The sequence below is a fragment of the Hippichthys cyanospilos genome, chromosome 1 (assembly GCF_059441005.1).
Source record: "Hippichthys cyanospilos isolate Australia breed blue-spotted pipefish chromosome 1, RoL_Hcya_1.0, whole genome shotgun sequence".
NCBI lineage: Eukaryota > Metazoa > Chordata > Actinopteri > Syngnathiformes > Syngnathidae > Hippichthys > Hippichthys cyanospilos.
In genome coordinates this window covers 16,964,612-16,985,333 of record NC_142369.1, presented here as the reverse complement: position 1 = coordinate 16,985,333, position 20,722 = coordinate 16,964,612, and the positions used below count along the sequence as shown (strand labels likewise).

The 20,722-nt window shown below is 39.7% G+C and overlaps 1 long non-coding RNA gene across 1 annotated transcript in view; it reads right to left on the bottom strand.

The window, feature by feature from the left end:
• Positions 1-4,375: 4,375 nt before the first annotated feature.
• Positions 4,376-20,722, bottom strand: part of LOC148429456 (uncharacterized) — a 50,079-nt gene continuing 33,732 nt past the window's right edge. The window contains exons 3-4 of the long non-coding RNA XR_015866893.1: positions 8,218-8,348; positions 4,376-4,618 (exon numbers count right to left, since the gene is read on the bottom strand). This is a non-coding gene — a long non-coding RNA (uncharacterized LOC148429456). The remainder of the gene's footprint in view (positions 4,619-8,217; positions 8,349-20,722) is intronic.

The following is a 20,722-nucleotide window of genomic DNA, read 5'->3' as shown; positions in this document are numbered from 1 at the left end:
AAATGTTTTTCTCTTTTGAAGAAGTGCTTTTTCATTTCCACATACTGTAATCACTGTGAGATGTTTTATTAAGTGTCAAAAGCACCAGAGCGTCTTTAATTATACATTCTGTCACACGGGCTGCCAAGGAATCCAGAGGACCTTATGTCTTGCACAGGTAAGTTTTTGGAGGAAGGTAGTTTACACAGGAAAAGAGGGGCAAAAGTGGGCCCAAATCATTGTTTGTTCATTTGCACTTCTGCACAATGTTTTGACATTTCATGTAATGGGACTAGGTCAACACTTCGATTTATTCCCCCTTTTTAGTTAATATTGCTTCAAAGTTCCATGGGTATAGACTTCTTAGATATAAATGTTTCAAACTACGAAAATAAATGAAAAAAAATGAATATCCAGAAAAAAAGGTGACGATGACATCACTACTGTATGTGCGCTCGCTCTCTCTGGCTGATGGCAAGAAACAAAAGGTGATATTCTCAGATATCATATGTTATGATCACATGTCTTTGTATTCAAAGTGTTGGTCTTGAGATTTTCTCTGACAAAACTCTTGAGAATCAGAACACCTTATTATCACATTTTTTTCAGTTCAGGCGTGGATTCGTTCGTTTTCTCACAAAGAACCAGCTGCAAAAAAAGTTTTAAAATGTATTATGAACTATAAAAATGTAGCTCTTTCTTACTTCCCCTTACAAGGAAAAATACCCCTGTTGCATAATCTGAAATGTTTTTCCCTGCATTCACCTAGCATTGAAATTCACTATAGCGAAAACAAGCCTGCAGCAAAATTCTAGCTTGGTTTATACTTGACGCGCCGACACAAGTTTTGCAGCACTTTATACTCAGTCAGATGATATTCTCCTATACTCTAGGTGACAGTAAATGGAGTCTACAGCTGTGAAAAATTTCTGGATGCAAACATGATTTTGTTGTAGAGGAGTTCTATTCTACATGATGGTGCGTATTGTCGGCATTTGACATCACAGCACAAAGCCTCGAATAAAAATGTTTGATTTAATAGCCCTGTTGATGCATCAAAGGGAGGCAGGCTTGCTTGAGTGCAATGTGGAGCGCTATCGGAAGAATTTGGCCGACTTACACAGTATGGTGAAAATGAAGTAAGAAATACTAAGTATGATATTCCGCTGGGTTACTCTAAAGCTGTCCAAAGGGACAAGAGAAATCACAAAGAGTGACGCGGTTAAGAAAGCAGTGATGAACCAAAACCTCCATCACATTAATTCGAATCCATATTGCCACAGACCTTTTCGCTCCAATTCAAAATAAGCAGGATAAGTCACCGGGCTACTTGCTGGTTGGCTGCTAAGTAATCACTTCCAAATACGGGCAAGCCCTGTCCAATAGTGAAGACCAAAAAATATCCAGGTGCAGTGTTTAATGTGCGTGTTGAGCTGAAGTCCCACCAGACTCGCTTGAGTCTCGAATGGCATCACAAAGTGTACTGATGGTTCAACCCCTGGTTTTGTTTGACCTTTGAGGTTTATTTTTCTTGAAGATGTTGATTCAACTCAATCTTTCAGCCACGGGCAGAAGGTTGTGTTATTGATTAAAGTTTAAATCCAGCCAAAAACCTTTTACAAATCATACAACACATCTAAAGTTCAAATACAACAAGGTAAGAAATTGACTTTTTTTTTTTTTTTTTTTAGGCAATAAGTTTTTCCAGTTTTAAAAATGAAGAGACACAATTTATAAGACATAGGCCTCTTTGTTTTTACATGTCAGTTTCAATTCTTATCTCTAAATCTTTGACTATAAAGTCTTTATATTCCATTTTGGGGGGGGGGGGGGGGGGGGAAGAGGCAAAAAAGTCCAATATGAGGCCACAAAGACATCTTACAAAAATATTCATTAGCTGGGCTCTGCTTAATGTTTTCTCTGCATGGGTCTGTGTATTCTCTTCAGTAATTTTCCGGACTTTCCTCCTGCCTCCTCATGGAGTCTCGCCACTCTCCTCTTTAGTAGATTACATAGTTTCCAATGGATCAAGAAAAATAGTATTTTTGCTTCTGAGTGGTGAAAATGGATTCTGAATGTTGTTCACCATTGTTCATTTCAAAATAATTAATAATTACGCTATAACATATCATACATACTGACAATGCAAAAGCATTACATTAGAAGTGACTAACTCTGTCTAAACTTAAATTGATTAATACCTTATTTGTGTATGGTATTATTTTTGTTTTTCAGTGTTAATGTGTTGTCTGGTAGTCTGTAAAGTTATGTAGATACTAACTTTCTATTCAACTGAACTGAACTGAGGCTAATGGTCTTATATCCGGGACAAAGAATTCAAGCCTACCTAACCATGAGTGGACTGCTGACACACTCTTGTGTGATAACACGTTTAATTATAGCAAAGTGTTAATACATGTTATTTTTTTCCCCATGTCGTTTTTCATGAAATTGTTAATGACCTTTATGAGAAAGCCAAGACTAAATGTTAACCAGAGCTCATTTGATTTTTGTATTTTTTTTGAGCGGGGGCATCTATGGTATGACTGGTGTTCACACTCAACCTCGTGGAGGGTTGAGCGCTAATTCAATAACACGACGACACAACGCATTGATTGAGGCTAGAGGTCAATCTTCCTGATGTGATGAGGTCAGACGAGATGATCTAACACTATGGCTGTCGTGACTGGGACCAGCTTGTTTCTGTAAAGTCCCCACTCACTTTTAGAAACAATAGGGTTTTGTTTGGCCAAAAAAAGTCTCTAAAAACATTGTCGAGTAAATGATTGTTTCGAACGTTGTGTTAAATAATTTGATGTCTTTCTATTCAGAGGCTGAGCTTTATTGTATTTGTTCATAGAATACACTTGTAGTGAAAGCAAACATCAGCTTTCTCCTCAATTGCCTATTGCTTGGGAACTTGGTATGCCTCTCTGAACTGTAAACATTCAAATAAGATTGTATTTTTGTGACCAATTGCGCCCACCCACCAATTGAAACTCGCTGAGCTTGCTAAATGAAAGAAAACCTGATGTGGATACCCTTAAAACATGACCAATCTGAAGAATATTAATTGTAAGGGTATTATTAACAAAATATGATATAATATATAATATAATATAATACACAGACAGACCCAGCTCAACAAAAGATGTCACAGCAAGCGAATCTGCGCCCCATTAGAATGCAATCATAAAAATTACAGAAACATTTCATGTAATGTATTCTTCAGCAAATACAACCAAATAGCGAGTGCCGGGATGTAAGACACTCTATAGCAAAGGCGTTTTCCCCCTCTAGGAAAAGTTCCGTAAAGTCATCCATTCAAGCTGTGACAGTGAAGGAATTGCATGTTTAGCAGTCTCCTCAAGCTGCCCGAACACCATTGCTTGATATGATTATTTCTACCATTTCCTTCATAGTAAATGTGCTTTGCTCCAGGATATGGGAGTGAAACCATGACAAGCTTGTAAATTCCATGAAATGTACTGGATTTTTCACCCCCACCATAGTATGGCTCTATTCCCTGGCTGCTTTCAGTAGTGGGATGGCCAGGTCTCTTGTCCTATATGCCCCAGGCACACTGTGCCTGGCACATTTCACATCTGCAAAACCTGTTGACAGTAGACTGATTCTATGTCAGAGGTGACACTCTTAATTCAGTCTTGAGCACAGAGGAAAAGTTTGAAAGTTAAGAAGAGCTGCTAAAATAGTTGATCTGTCTGAATAAAGCACTTAATACCGTCAGTAATTTATGAGCAAATGATACAGTTCCTTTTTCTCACCGATGTTTGGCTGGCATTCGGACTGTGCATCGTGTAGCAGCGGTGATACACTCCCCTGTCCTCAGTTTTGCCTCCCACCGTGGCCCTGCAGTGCAAGGGTTCATGGGAATGACCAATGGGAAGAAATGCTTTGCTCCTTCCCACAGCCACGAGACAGCTGTAGTCCTTTCACCCTTTTGCCTATTTTTTTTAAACATACACACACGTAAAGTCCCATACACACAAGTTTTCTGAGCATGCTTTGACTCAAAGAATTGTGAAGGTATGACATCTACAGTTATGTACATGTTCTGTATAAAGTAGCAGTGCTCAGTAGAGTTGTGATACAGCTGTTCAATTGAAGGCGAGTTTTGTTTCTGCTTCTCAATAGCCTCTGAAAGTTAATCAAAGGACCCATTCTCGGCAACCATGGCTGCTAGCCTTCACTCTAGCACTACTGCTTTGCACGATTGCAGTTTTCCAACACCAATTATATGAACTCTAATCATTTCACTTGGACCAAAAGCGACAGATGGCCACACAGATACAGCACTTAATTGTTCTGCCAGTCACCGTGCATTGCTGGCATTGATGGAAACATTTATTTGTTATTTTAAAAATATGTTGCGACAAATGAAGTGAATTTGAATCATTTTCCACGGCACACTGATGATCTGTCAAGGCAATTTTGTTGGGTTTTTATCTCATGCTTGCTATGCCTCTGTGCACCCTGCAGTCTCAGTGGACCTCCCTGCAGTTCTTCTCAGTCTGCCCTCCTTTGTCCAACTGCAGCACCACCTCTCTCACTGTTCTCGAGCTTGTGCTGCGTGTTGCTAAGGATTTGGGCATTACTGTAGCTCAGAAGGTTGAGGGGGCTGAAAAATGGAACAGAAGGCAAAGCAATGGGTGGAAAAAGAAGGTGGGATGGTGCATAAGGAGGAGTGGGAGGAAAAGGAACTATGAGTGTATAGTCCTCAGAGAAGGGCAATGAAAGCCAAGTTTATTCATCTAAGGAAGTAGGTTTCACGTTGGACCTATTTTACTTGAGCACCACAAACGTCATAGCACTCAACATTGTTAGTACAGCAGTGAGTGTACCGTATTACGAATTGTCTATTTTTATTTATTTATTTTCTCAAAAGACCATATGCATTCAAAAGGCAAATTTTGGAAGAGCCATCTTAGATGGCAATTATGTACACAGTGCACATCAATTTGTTTGTCCACTTCATTGTGAGCAGTGAATGAGTCACCAGTGTAACTTTGATTGTGCTTTGAAGCTGTGATTTTTTTCCTTTTCCTCACGACACGGTCTGAGTTCATTTCACCATATATACCCAAAGTTGAGCAGTATCTACTTTTCACAAAATTTATGATTGTGTGTGTGTGCCAAAAGACCGCAATTAATAAACCAAGTCAAATGGATTACCTTTCCATGTTCTCTCATCGGTGTACTTTTAATAGAATCAGTTGAAGACATCATAACGTTTTCCTCTCAATTTTAGTATTATTCCTACGTGTGAACAAGGATGGACTCGGACATTGGTTCAGTCTGGCCGCTTCTTTCATTGAAAATAATGATGTAATAATCTCAGCGAACACGAGCTACTGTTAGCTGCAACAAGCACTTGCTGCTCACAGCCAACTGGCGACCCCCTCCTCTAGCCGTCCCATTACATTAATTATTTTAACTAAGAATATAGCAGATGTTTAAATGCACATCCGTGCATCAAAACCTATGTGTTTAAAGGATCAGTCTTTCTCAGATGGTGTCAAAAAAAAAAATCTAAATCAAAACCCAGGTAACAATGTTACGTTTCTTGTTCATGACCATTATCAAAATAGAAAACGAACAAGGGGAAACAAGCCGAGGTCGACGATATTTTGTGTGAATGGTGTCCAAACCCAAACGGTATTTGACATGGAATACTTCATACTTAAATTCATGTAGATTGCATAACACTGAAACACCCCTGAGCATTGTAGATTGCGCCAAAAGTGCAAAACTAAGCATCTAATTTTCACAATATTTCACAATGACGATCACGTCCAAATCACTTACCGGTGACTTAAGGTAGTAGAAAACAAGTATGAAGTAATAATCTAACATGTGTTATGACCATCCTGAGGAAAAACATGGTAACACGTAAACCTATACTGTTTGTCTGTACCTTTGGTATTTAAAAAAAAATGAAGACTCTCATATAAATTCATTTGCGTTCTTCATCCCAACCCTCCGTGTTTATTGCAACAAACTCCCACGATTGTCATAGCTACACTGTCACCTCTTCAGCTGGGGTTCACATTCAAAACACTGCTCTTGTAATCACAAATTCAACTTCTTCTGCTAAGTAAAAAATCCAAAAATGCAACAAGTTCCAAAGCTGTGCCAAATATGTGTGTATAAGTGTGTGTATAAGTGAAAGAAAACTCATTGTTACCAATACATATTGCCTGTTGGAAGTATATTTGGTAAAGGTTAAAATAGAAAAGGTAAACATCTGATACAGGCAGAAATTTAGCAGCTAGACTGCTAGAACCAGACTCAAGTTTTTTTCCAGTAAAGCAAAGCATGTTTGATTGAGAAAATAAATAAATAAATAAATAAATAGAACCGTGTGCGATGCCAGCATTTTCTGATCTAATTTTGGAACTCCATTTGTATAGTGATCATTAAAAATACTTGGAAATAAAGTAATTTGAAGCAAAGAAATAAAAGAAAGAAATTAATCCTTATCCTAAGTTTTCAAGTGATTGGGAATGATGCTAGGTTTCAAATGACAATTTAGGTCAAATTATTCTGATATGGGGGAGAAACTGGATTTTTAGGAGAGTAAAATCGTCCACTGAAAATAAACTTCTTTTTTATGAACTTACCGTATAGATTTGTGAAGTATTCGAATGTTTTATTGTTTAATTTGATGGATTTTTGCATGGATGGTACTCTTTACAAACATTTTAAAATCTCACATCCCAGAAGTGCCTGAATGTACACCCAGGAGTATGCGTACTCCTATCTGAGACCCATTGACCCGGACTTGCAGTCTAGGTATGCATTCCAAAGAATATAGAGCTTAACAGAAGGAACCACATGTTGTGGAAAAAAAAAAAAACCCTTCTTTCAAGGTATAAATAGATGTCCTGTAAACTCAAAACATTCATCTACACAAAATCTCTCTCTCATTAGACTCGTACACTCGTGGCCTTCACTACAATCGTGTCACTTAAGTCATGAATAATAATGGGGCTTGGCTTTCATAAGGCCAGTGTCAGTATACGCATTGCTTTACTGGCTTCCCCAAGGATTAAGATAAGCCACGAAATGACCACGGGGTTCGAAGCAGCCGTCCTTAACACGAGAGAAAGAAAGCAGGCAAGAAGGACTTATTGTATGGTGTCTGCCTGGTTGAGCTCGGAGGCGTTAATGTCTCACTAATCACATTAGCACACAGCGCACGCCCAATCACAGGGATGGAACAACATGGCTATCCAGCTGCTTTTTGCTCCAGTCGAAACGTTGTAGCGTCAGCATTTAGGAACAAAGATTTCTTGATGGGATGAGGGAGTGCTATTTAGCGGCAATGGTCTCAAAGTGAGATCATCTGTTTAGCGCTGGAGGAAGTTATGAATAAAGAGACAATATAGTAAAAAAAGGAGGAAGGGAGAGAATCCCCCACCAGTCAAGTCTTTAAGTAAGATCAATCTAAAGGCTCAATGTCGAGGAGCTTAGTGGAGGATAGCTTCTGAGAACTGCGGTTGTCATAGCCAAAGGAGAAAAGACTTAATGTATTCAAGAATTTTGCATTTTGAGGCAAAGGCAGAAAGAAAAGAGTTGAGGAGGTGTCTACAGTCTGTATTCTGTCATGTACACAAGAATAATGAAGTGGGCATGTGTTTGATTAAATGAAAACACCGCTTTGAGAAGATGACAAATTAAGAGAACCTTAATCGCACGCTTGGCTTTATACAGCGATGGCATCGGGTAAATCTCCTCGCGAATGCAAAAGAGACGGAATCTCAGCAGCATTAGTGTCAAGTAGGGGGACGCGTCACTGTCACCTGTGTCACTTCTGTACAATTGCTTTCCTTGTGTTGAACTGGTCTCATGCATTCTTTGTTGACGTCTCAGAGGCAGACCCTGTCTCTTCCGCCTGCCCACTCGATAATGTTATGTGGCAGAACAAAAGCCTCCGCGCTCATGCCAAGGCTCACGCTGAAGGAAGTTCCTGGGCATGAGTTGCGCTGAAGGTAATATTACCTCTCTTCCAGTGTGTCAGGCGATGGACGTTGGGAATACAATTGTCATGTTTGCTTTGTTTGCCGCGCGGTTTCTTCTCGACACGTCTGGCCTGTCTGTCCTGTTCCTTGGTGCGTTTCTTATTTCACAATCTGTCTCCGCATCCTCACCTCCCCCTCATATTCTCATATTCTCTGCTTGACATCTCGTTTGAGTTGTTTTCTCTGGCGCGCTCACCTTCTCTCTCTGCTTTTGTGTCTTTGATGCCATCACGGACGGATGAATGACTGAAGCCATAAGGCTGATCCGCCCACGCACGTTGGCTGAGCTGTCCTGTGCCGTACTGTTGATTCTCCCGCTCAGCCCATCTGAAAGAGACGGCAGGCTGAGTGTGACTCAGATGCTGAGGTGGGTGGTACGGGCACAGGTGGGTGGTTAAAAAAAGCAAAGTGTAGCATCTTCAACACTCTCACTTTCGCTCGGGAGATACTCTGATGAGCAGCTGAAACGCGGCAAATTGGAGATGCGAACCGCTTTCAAATGTGATTTACAGTTCAAAGATCGGCGCTGTTGTATCTCTAGGTTGTTTTGGAGGAAAACCAAAGCTGTCGATTTGATGTGCTAGAATAAAACTGCTACTTGTTATGTTAGCTCCCGCAGCCTCGCAGTCAAAATAGCACAAGGAAATCAGCATTATCATAATCAGTCAATCCATGCGGTGCTTCTTAGTTTCGTATTTTCAACATCAAATGTTTACAGTACCAATGCTTTCCCAATTTTATTAGCTGGGTGCAATGAGGCGGAGGAGCAACTTCAAAAGCATTCAAACAAATTGGGGTTGGGAAGAATATTTAAAACATAAAGCTGGCATCGTGAAACAAACGGGTATCAAACGGAAGGTTTTTTGGGGTTGGGGTAGTTTGGTAGGATTTTAAAGTATAACAAATTGAAATCGAAGCGACTGTTGGTCCATAAGCAAGAAAAAAGGTTTTAAATGTGCCCCCGGTTGGCCTATGGGCTTAGATTTTCACATGTGCCACGGGTAATTCTCCCTGGCAGGCTCAAGTGACTAAGTAACATTGTGTGCTCTGAGGGGAATTGCAACTGGCTTATCTTTGAATGTGATTATCTTTATATAATTTGGCTGTCTGTAGAGCAGCGAGTGAATCACTATCTGAGGGCTATGGAACGTCTCTTCTCTGAACCACACATAACACAAAGCCTTTGGCTGGACACTTTTATGTTGGACTGACAGTTTTTTCTCCACATTGACGCAAGTAGGAAGATAACAGTTAGCCGCTTTAGAAAAATGCAAGTCAAAAGACATTTTGTCACTTGGTAGATGAACTTTACAGCACACCACCAAACAGAAACTGAACTGGACTAATAATGGTGATGGCGGTTGGGAAAGAGCGTTTAATATAATTGTCACAATATAGGGCTTGTATGGATGAACAATTAAAATAATAAATATAAAATAACAGGTGAAGTGATAAAAATAATTATAAATAAATACAAAAGTAGGTAATTACAAGTAATCCATTAAAAAATAAAATGTTTGGGACCAATTAAGTGAAACTGGATAATTCCCCACAGTACACCTGGCAATTGATTATGGCAAAACATATGTGCCACAGCAGACAGTTGGAAATCACCAAACTTCAAATAAACAGTTAGTCAAATTGAGAGCATCGTTAACAAAGATCTTTGTCAAAACATATGCAAATACTTACAGTGCCATGAGAAATAATCTTGGCAAAGTACTTAGTTGAAGGAAAAATGTGTGGCACAATGTGAAATGTTTTGATGGTGGCTCATAAATATGAGTTTGTCAAAGCACGCAATTACGCACCCTAATTGTAAGTCTTTGCAAAGATACATACATTCAGGACATCAGCACCATTTATAGAGTGGTTGCGTGACCTACCTAATAAAACATCATTTGAACCTGGAAAATATATGCCGTATAATGACACGACCAGTTAATAGCTTTACATTGTATATGCTTTTTCTCTTTGGATTCTCACAAGTGAGGACACTCTTAAATGCCTGACTAGTCAGTGAGTCAGTATAACCTATGGAAGATTAAGCACTATGTATTTACAAATACCCTGTTAATGTAGACTCATCCAGGTGAGAGCAAACATTTTTACTGGATCAGTCTTTACTTGCAAGCAAGACACTTCACTTCAAATGACGTTTGAACCCCAATGATTTCTTTGGCTCCGTGCCTTCCAAACCAGCACAGAAAATGGACTAACAAAACACCAAACGTTCATTTAACTACTGTTTTTTTCTCATTTAGAGGAGAAAGCTATTTTGGGGTCTGCTTCCAGCATTCTTGCAAATCGATAGCCATCAATTAGAGGGACGTTAGCGCCATGACTCCAAGGAATCCTTTCTTTCCCTGCGGCCCGTGCTGAATTGGTCCGCTGTTCCTTTTGCCTGGAATCTGTTTTGAAAATTGTCTAACAGTCTAGAGGAAGGAAAGGAAACATTGGGTTAACTTGGTGATCATTCTGCTTAGCTTTTTAAATGCAAATGTTTAACTTATTCTGAAAGTGCTTTCAACAACTGATTTATAAAAACATATCATAAGGCCAAGCACTCCTAACTGTCCTGTGAAATGTTATTGCAATAAACAGTGAATACATCTCACACGGTACGAGCAGATTTTGTTGCCAGTATGCATCCTGGACCCTCTACATCACAGCTCCATGACTGACGGAGACATCACCAGGGCTGTCTACCTGACACCCACAACCATCTGTTGGGAGCCTGCGGTGGAGCCTTTATGGCTGTGCATTTGAGTGGTAATTGAGCCTGAAATGTGCTTAATAACGATTGTCCTGCCTAATATGCCACATCAGGAGCTCAGAGCAGCGTGACAACCTCGAGCAGAAGACACAGGCAGGCAAGCGGGCCAATAGGAAAGATGAGCAAAAACCCAATTTCTCTTACTCATTAGGCACAAATAATGAGAACAACCCACGTAAAAAGCATATCTAAGACTCAGGTAAAAAGAGAAGGAGAATGTTGCAGTTTTCCTCATGGTCAGCGATAGGGATCAATTGTATTGAAAAGTGCTAAAATATAAAATGGTATACATATTCTAAGCGTTTTGAAGAAAACTGCTCTTGAATACAATTTTCTTATTTAATGAAAATACAAACTAACATCTTTGCATGGTAACGATCCTGCCATTCAAAACCACGTCTTTGGCAAAGTTGTGTGGGATGAACCATGTGATTGAATATTTGTTTTGGTTTCAGTATTTAAAGACTGCAAGCAGGCAGCTTAACAAAACGGTGCCTCTTTGTGTAATCTTGCTCCTGGGTGTCATCGCTTTAGGTGACCAGATTTTCAAAACTTAATTACAATTTTGCTGAAATCAAATATGCATTATTTCGCTCCAGGAACTACCGAGTGAAACTCGCGATTGGTGCTTGTGTTATTATTTCAGCTACTGCTAAATCTTATCTTAGTTGACAGTTCAGGTCAATGCATTCATCATCATCCAAACTTTCTTTTCTTGGTAGCAAAGCTGTGCCAATGCTGTAAAATGTGTTTCCGCTGCTCCTGAAAGTCTTGAGTTGACATTTGGCTCTTCTAAGAGTCACTACAATCCATTATTGTAACAGCCTACCCTAACAAGGGTTGCCGGCTTGCTAGTGCCTGTATATGGACAGTAGGTGGACTACAGCTTGGTCGCCAGCCAACCTGTTCTGAATTTGGTTTGCTAAATGAATTAGACAATGCTTCTATGTACACCCTGGAATATCCTCAGGGACTTTCATTGCATTGAATGAATATTTCTATTGATGTTTATTATGTCCTCCTGTGTTAGTGATCATTGAACGCACCTTGGGCCAAGTTCTAAATGCGAGTGCAATGTTTGCTTACTTTTGCTTATTCACGCACATATCAATCATTGAATAAAAGAACTTTTGTCTTTCTTTTTGGATTTGTATTTTTGTCTTTTTTTTTTCTCGCAAAACCTTGTTCATGAAACCACACAAAATTCCTCAAGGACCTACATTAAACATTTGCCACAAATGCACCTTACAACCCTGCACAGTGCAGAAAAACTGCTAAATACATAATATTTTGCACTATTTGATGTTTTGATATGTTCCTCATATGCATAGTTTTTTCACTCAATCTACTCCGTAATATGCTCAGTATTAGTGGTTCATTGTTACTTCCCTTATTGCTCTATTACTGTTTTTGTGTTATTTCTTACCTTATTATTTGCTGAATTATGGAATGTAGTCTGCTCGGGGAAGTGAACGGAGTAAAAATTTCATTGTGTGCTATTATGCATATAACAATAAAACTCTTGAATCTTGAATCAGCTTAGATCACATTTGGTCTGACTACATTTCCAATGGTCCTAAGACACAGAAGCAGGAAGTAGTTCTTGTTTTCTGCCACAAACGTAAATGTAAATAGGAAGGGATTTAAGAGTCAAATTCCTTTTTAATAGGTTTATCAAATTACTTGCTGTGAAAACTATGTGATTGACACACACAAGGCCCCAACAATTGGCTTGCTGACTAGACTTAAAAAAAAAAATAAAAATGCTGGAACGTGACCTGTGTAAAAGTGGGACAAAACAATGGGGCTGGTAAATCCACTGGGACTCGAAGCACAAGCCTCAAAAGCGAGAGTGTTCCTGTTATACTGGGGCATCTGGTCACCCTAGATAAACCCCGTGGATGACAATATGAGTAGGTGTTTATTTTATTAGTCATGCTCAGTTGTTTCAAGCTTTCCAACTCTGGGTGTGAACAAAGCCCCATGTGAACAAATTCCTTGTGTTATTAATGAATGTAAAATAAGTTGTAGCTCTTTGTCTGTGCGTCACCCCGACAGAAGCCCCAGGAGAAGAGAAGGCCTTAAGAGGCACTTGTCAAGTATGGCTTAGAGACAAAAGGCAGGCGTCCTCTCGGCCGGCAGGGGATACACTCCAAAATCGGAGGGCGTGCTATGGGGTCCAATGTCTCCGCTGAGGATTTGGTAAACACAAATTCCCTGCACCTGTCAAACGCAACAGGGAGTCCGTTTGACAACGTCAAAATCTCTACACGCCCCTCGCCTGAGGTGTATGTGTACAGTAATCATCATGGCTTCTGTTTCAGATCTACAGTATAATCACTCATTCAACATGACAAGAAACACTGTGCTGTTGTGTTGTGTTCTGCTCCAGTTCAAGACATTCGGTGTTTGTGGTTTGGGAAAGGGTAATTGCCTGACAAGTGAGTCGAGATATAAGGAAATGAGCATCCATCAAGACAAAAAATGTTTTACAAAGTAACTCATACGCACAACAAGCGGAGCCTGCTGGTAGATCATTACTTATTCCCTCTTAACTGCCTCTCCTATTCATTTTGCTTTTGGCTTACTGTGTGTGGGTGCCGCTGCCTCACCCAGCTGCATGTGTAACACGCTCAGCAGTACCTAAATGTTACTCTGGGGACATGGCTTCATAAGAGCAATTGCATGCATCACACAGGCCACATTTAAATACCAAATATTGCCCATTCCTTTCTACCTCCACAGCACTGTGTTTAGTGCAAGCCAGGGGGATTTGAGCATGCAAACAGATGGGACCAGAGAAAAGATATGGATAAGGCACAAATGAGAACAGGAAGTCCCCTGGGAACCCAATCCTTCTTCTGGCACCCACTTTCATGGTGTGTTTATCGTCTTATTCTGCATGAATTACGAACGCACACAGCGTAAAACACAATGGATGCGAGTGTGCGAAGTTCTCTAAGGTACCACAGAGTGGTCAGAGTATTTTAGAGCTTCAGCAGCTGCAAATATTGTATATTAAAGGAAAAGTTGTCAAATTATTGTCAACCAATTCATAGCAAAACACTTAAAATTACCGCAAGTATTCAGACAATTTTATCAAATGGTGAATATTACTAATATTATCTATCATGAATGGCTCGGTGTAGCAGTGGTTATTGCGTCCGCCTCACAGTTCAAGGACCCGAGTTCCTATCCACCTAACCCCAGCATTCCTATGTGGAGTTTGCATGTTCTCCCTGAGCCCACACTCCAAAAAACATGCATGGCAGGTGTATTGGACATATTAAATTGTCCCTAGGTGTGCTTGGGTGCGTGAATGGTTGTTTGTCTCTGTGCTTTGCAATTGGCTGACAACCAGTTCAGGGTGTCCCCCACCTAATGCCCGGTCAGCTGGGATAGGCTCCAACAAGTCTGCAACCCTTGTGATGATAAGCGGCTCTACAAAATGGATGGCTTGATGGACGGTTCTCTACCATGCAAAATCAACTTTTTGAGGCTTTTAGCCATGTTAAAATGTGAATTGTTCAGCAAAAACACCACCTAAAGGGTGTTTTCCTCCATCCATCTCTGAGCATTCCTGCTAATTGCTGCTCTTTCAGGACCATTCTTGCCATTCTGACCCTTATGTCACTAGTTGCGTACTGCCCATGCAGACATGCATTGTAGGGTTTCATCTCATGTTTCTTATTTTCATATTTCCAAGCCCCTTGCTCCACAAAATATGCAACACGTTGAATTTATGCTTCTATATTAAGGAGCCTCTCACTTTTTGGAGTTTCAAACCAAGATATAATGCTATGTTCTCAACAAAAAACTTTGAAGAAAACTTTAAAAAACTTGTGCTGATTGAGAGTGCTTGGCTGAAAAAAACATTTCACAGTGCATTATCGTAAAAAGGTTGAGAACCACTGCCTTAAGATATTGTGATGCAGCAACATTGTGGAATTTTTTTTTTCTATTCTGCGTTGATGAAACTCATGTAGGAGCAAAAGCTGACAAATCTAGATACAAGATGGACACTCTGACCTTCCTCCAGCATGCCGCCTACAGCCTGAAACCCACTCAACGTGACGGGTATTTGCGTATTCGAGCTGTAACTGTGGCAGGCGTAATTGCGCCTCCTGTCTAAGTGTGATAAAGATATTCCTAAAGACCTTTTCTATGTACATTTCTGAGACGCGACTCAACAAGAGAGCTCGTCCTCATCTGAGGATCAGGCCCCAAAGGTCTCTTGCTCCACTCATAAATGTAATGAGACAGTTAACTCAATTCTGTGTGGAAAAACAAAGGCTTTGAAGACGGATTTGCACACTATACCCAAGCTTTGATAACAGTTGTACATTCAAAGTGGAATGTGATTGTATTACTGGTTGACTTCAAAGTTGTTCTAATTTAAAATACATTACATAAAAATCTTAGGTGAATAAATTCCACTAGTCAAAATTCTAGCTAAATTTTACCATACCAAAAATAAAAGGCAATAAGAGCAAATGACAGTGTTTTCATGCAAAGGGGACACTTCATCACCAAGAGACCAATTCTTAAAAAGATCAGTGCATGGCATTCTATACGAATAGAAATTGCACCAACAACAATGTGAATGCAAATTTTATCAAAAACTGGAAACATTATTACCGATAGTTATTTAAGCATCCAGCAAAAATGCATCTGTCCTTAGTTTTCCACTCTGACTATTGTGTTCAGATACTGTACTTGCATTGATATAAAATGAATGGTGAAAAAACTCAGTGAATATTCAGTGTAGTACAAATCAGTAACACCCCGGTTGGGTATCACAGATTTAAAGTAGGAAAAAAAAGTATTAATTAACAATTAAATAATAAGATACCAGAAGGTATAATAAAGGTTGTATCCACCTTTTTTTCCATTTACACTAAGTCATAGCTTCCTGCAAGTAAATTAGCTTTGTGTTCAGTTAAACAGGCCCAGATTTCACACTGCCGACATAAATTAGCGAGTTAAAAGAAACATCTTTATTTCCAGAGGTGGGCAGTTCATTGGTACTGACGGACTGTCCATCGGACGGGCGACGTTTTGTCCAAAAAAAAAAAAATCTTGTCGTTTTAATCCGTCATTGTAATCATCTCCACATCACCTGTCACCATCGGTAAAGGTTTTTCACGTCACACAGTTTATTCTTCATGAACTTAAATGCATTCTGTCCAAAATCTTTCTTAACATATTTGTTGTGTTAGCCTAAGGTTAATATGACTTGAATGAATTAATTGCTTGCACATAGTTGAGTTAAAAAATTCTGGGATGTTTGGGAGGAGACCGTTTTCAAGTATGGGCACATCACAAAGTGACAATGTCACTTTGTTTGGATTTTAGCCAGGAAATCCAAGTTAAGACTTTATCTAGTAGATTAAGCTCAGCAAAAGCTTGCTTTTTACTTATAGTGTATGTCACAGCTTATGTGCATCACAAAATCAATTTTGTTTCATTAACATAAACCAAAACCATTTCCAAAAACTTGTCTTCAAAGAGGTAATTATGCCTGAATCACAACGGTTTATGTTTGCTCCTTAGTGGACAAGATTGCGTTTTGCATTCTAGTGTTGAGGGAACACACTCTAACCATTTTGATGTATTAGTGGTTCTGTCTGAAAGGCTTCTACTTACTTTGGATGATTGAAATGAAGGTTGTGAGGGTTACTCGTATTTTTTTTTTTTTCTTAATGCCAAACAGTAGATAGTATTTTTTAAGTTTAATAGTGTTTTTTTTTCCTCAGAGGTTTAATTATACTTATTTTTTAAGTAGGCTGACAGTGGTTTAATTTTTTTTTTCTTTGGGGGGGTGATGAGGGGGTAGCGATGATGATGATTATGGGAGTGAACGACGAACCAAAGATTAGCTAAAGGAGCAACCAACTGACAATTGTAATTTTGGCGTACTGACGATGACGAAGGGTACAATGACGACTGAAGACCGAAGGATCAGCAAAGAAAAAATAAATATTTAAAAGGCACACTTCTGCTTATATTAGCATTCACACTGAAACACAAGCCATAAACAGCATTTAAAACATCATTTAAAAAAATAAAGAAAGAAACTTTCTCATAGTAAATCCTCTTTAAAGCATCTCCATAAAATAAGACGGACAAATAGGCCTGTTGCTACTGTTGCAGTGGGGCGTAGCGCAGTCAAGGGTCATTGTTCAGATGTCCTGACACGCACTGTACAAAAGCCTGCTTCGCGTGCACAACACTAACAAAGAATTAGTGTGTAATGTGTGTCATACTGCCCTTTGAAAAGATAGGACACCTCCGCTGCAAAGAACAGCACATGGTACATGAAGAGAGGATACGGTCATGGTGAACTGTGTCACAGTAAGCCCACGAAACAAATGAGGTGAGCCTATTATGCCAACTGGCGCTTACACAGATGCATGGACACAGTGGCACTCAGCTTACAAAATCAACTCACTCTGAGTGGATTGCAGTAAAGTTTGACACAAAAAAGGTCACTGTCTGCCTCTCATCTACTTGAACATCACCAATTGGCACAAAGCAAAACCTCATTTTTGATTCCTCCTGTTAACAGATAACCTTACCTTTTCTTTGGAGAATTTGTGAAGATAAAGGTGTGTAGATAAAGTCTGTTGTTGTATACATGTGTTAGAGCAAATGTGCCTGCCTGAAACGCACAAGCAAAATGGCATTTTTATTGGTTTACTGCTTGCACAGAAATTCTGTATAAGGACACTGTATGTTAGGTCTTTATTTACAACATGTGTCCCTGCTGAGGATATGTGGTTGAGAGAATGGATGAGATTGATGGGTTGGCCCACCACACTGAGGTGATATTGATACTGCACCCACTGGGACTACTGTGAGAATACGGAATACCTGTGCTAGAATATTGCGACTTTGAATATCCTGTTTTGATCAAAGGTCGAATGCGAGCACAGCTAAGCGTCGTAGAATTTATTTTCACTTCCTTCTATGATAGTCAATGACCGTTTTTTTGGAACAGCTGAACTTTATGGTAATTATGATACTTTAAGTGATGGCAGTTATATGCTGTCTCTAGATATAATTCAAAATGATGATGGTTGTTTGTCTCTGTGTGTCCCATAATTGGCTGGAAACCAGTCCAGGGTGTCCTCCGCCTACTGCCCGAAGACAGCTGGGATAGGCACCAGCAAAAATCGATGGATGGATAGATGTCCTTTTCACTTTTTTTATATCACTAAAACCTAGTACTTGATCAGGGGTGTGTTGACTTTATCAATCAAGCCTTTATAAGAAATGGTACATATTTAAAAAGAAACTAAGTGCTTCACAAAACATGACAAAAGACAGAAACGCCAACCTCTCACTCAGCCTTGGCCTGATTCTCCCAAAAATCAAATCTCACATCAAAATTAAAAAAAATACATAAGTAGGGCTACTACTGTATAAGATATAGCTAGAAGCACTAAAAAGAGAGCATACACTGAATATAACAATAGCAAAAAATTAAGCAAAAAAAATGGTCTCATTGAAATACAAAAACTAATGTAAAAGAAAAAATTAACTAATTAAAATGTACAATATATGTAAGTAAGGTGTGCTATGAGAAAAAAAATCCAATTAAACAAAGGTATGCCAATTAGAAAAACAGTATTATATCAGTTAAATAGGGATAGCATTGAAAATACAGATAAATATTAGGTGTAAAACAAACGATACCTAAAAGAGGGTTGATGCAGGAAAAAAACCTGCTACAGATAACAGGGCAAAGACCACGAAAGGTTTTATTAATGAAAAAAGCATCCTTTCATCCTCCTTTAAATGAGTTCTTAAGCACACAGGGGGGCCAATGAGAATGTTATGTTGTTGTTAATTTTAACTATGCGTAGCGGTCAGCATTTTCCTGACTGTGTTACAATTAGTAATGCTGAAACATCCAGGCAGGATACACCTTAAACTGGTGTTCTAATGTGACATTATTTCTTTAAAAAAGGTCACTATTCTTTTTATCCGACGAAAGAACAGATCATTTAACTCACTAGTATGTCCTTTAATGAAAAAAGGGAACCCTCAGAGGGTTCAATGTTTCTTGATACTAATTATTCACAATCTGAACATTGACAGCTTACTGTATGTTCAGCATTCATCTTTTAGCCCAAATATAACTTAAAGCTCACAACTTAAAGTAGTTCTTTTTCACCCACGCAACGGTAACACGCACATATCAATCATGTGTGCAGCTGACTATACTTCAGGTCCTGCCTGGGGACTAAACAACCAAATGGATACCAGCAGAAAGCCTGCACTTCACACCTGACATGAAGGGCGTGATATAAATACCTGGCAAATCATGAAATGTCCAACACCGTGAGCTGGAGGAGAGGGCAATCAGGTGAATAATGGCCATGGTTGGCTGCCATCAGTAGTAATGTCCACCTTGAACAACTCTTAGTGTGCTGTTTGATCAATGCCGTCTGATGGGAAGAGAAAATCAAGCTCATAAACAGGCCCTTGGATGCTAAAAGGGGAGCGAGACCTGAGGGAGCAAGTGTTGCGATGTATGCTGAGAGGTCTATTGATGACCGTGTTCCCAGAAGCAGAGGTGTCGACCCGATACCGCTCTCCCCCTATTCTAATCCCGCACATGTACAAAAATGACATCCTTTTGCGAGGATAATTAAGATTAAAAATGCGTCAAGCATTAACATCACGGAGAGACAGATATGACCTTTTTGTTTGTCTTTTAAATCATCCTTCGGTGGTTGAAAAGTTCATCTCTACAAATGGAACTGAGAATGTCGACGATGCTTTTTGAAGCGGAGAAGAGCGGCAGAAGAAAGACAGCCAGAGCGAAAACGAAAAGAAAACAAAAGACGCAGAAGCGAAGTTTCTCTTCTCGGCGAAGAAGGCGGCATGTTTCTGTGTCACTGTTTTCCCTTTTCATGGCAAAGGGAGAAGAGCCAAGGTCGAGCGTGTCAGTGTGAGTCAAGCCTGAAAGTGTGAAGACTCCAATTAGACATAGCCTGGGGTCTGACTCCAAAAGACAAGGATAACATACACCCCTCCGCGAAAATGTGCCAAACAACGCATAGTGCAAACACACACACGTACACACGCATGCATGCGTCTTCACATCCCTGTTTTACATGAAATGCATCTTGATGCCACAGCTGTTTACACCCCATCTATCATCTCCAACAAGCAACAGGCACAATTATTAACAAGCAAAATCTGTCATGCCCTATTAGCGCAATAAGGAACCTGCTAAAGCAAGTAAACAATTTATTAACGCATAGCTCATCTATCTCATTATGTGTTGGAAAAAAAATCATATTTATAATTTCACAGTCTATTTGCACTTATTGCAAAACATAGTTTCATTATCACAGTATTGATTATGAAATTCATTGTAGCAGGGCATTACATCATGTTTTACTTTTTCTAATGCCTGCATTGGTTGGCGGCCCGGCCAGAATAAGCAGTGGCCCTTTATATCGGGCCAATACCTCATTAGTCACATTTGTGATCAATTTCATATTCTTTCAAACATCTGTATTGTTAGTCATTTATTTTGATTGTTATTACTAGTATTATTGATATTGTTGTTATCCATTCATCCATCCATTTTCCGCTTATCCTCATTCAAGTCAGGTACAGGCCTGCTGGTGCCTATCCCAGGTGTCTATGGGCAGTAGGCAGGGGACACCCTCAACTGGTTACCAGCCAATCATAAGACACACAGTGACAAAGAAACATTCACACACCCAATCGCACCTAAGGACAATTTAGAGTGTCCAATTCACCTGTCATGCATATCTTTGGAATGCGGGAGGGAGCCGGAGTGTCCCGAGAGAACCCATGCGCACTAAGGGGCAACATGCAAATTCCACACAGGGAGACCAGAGCGAGGTGGATTTGAACTCAGGTCCCTGAACTGCGAGGCGGA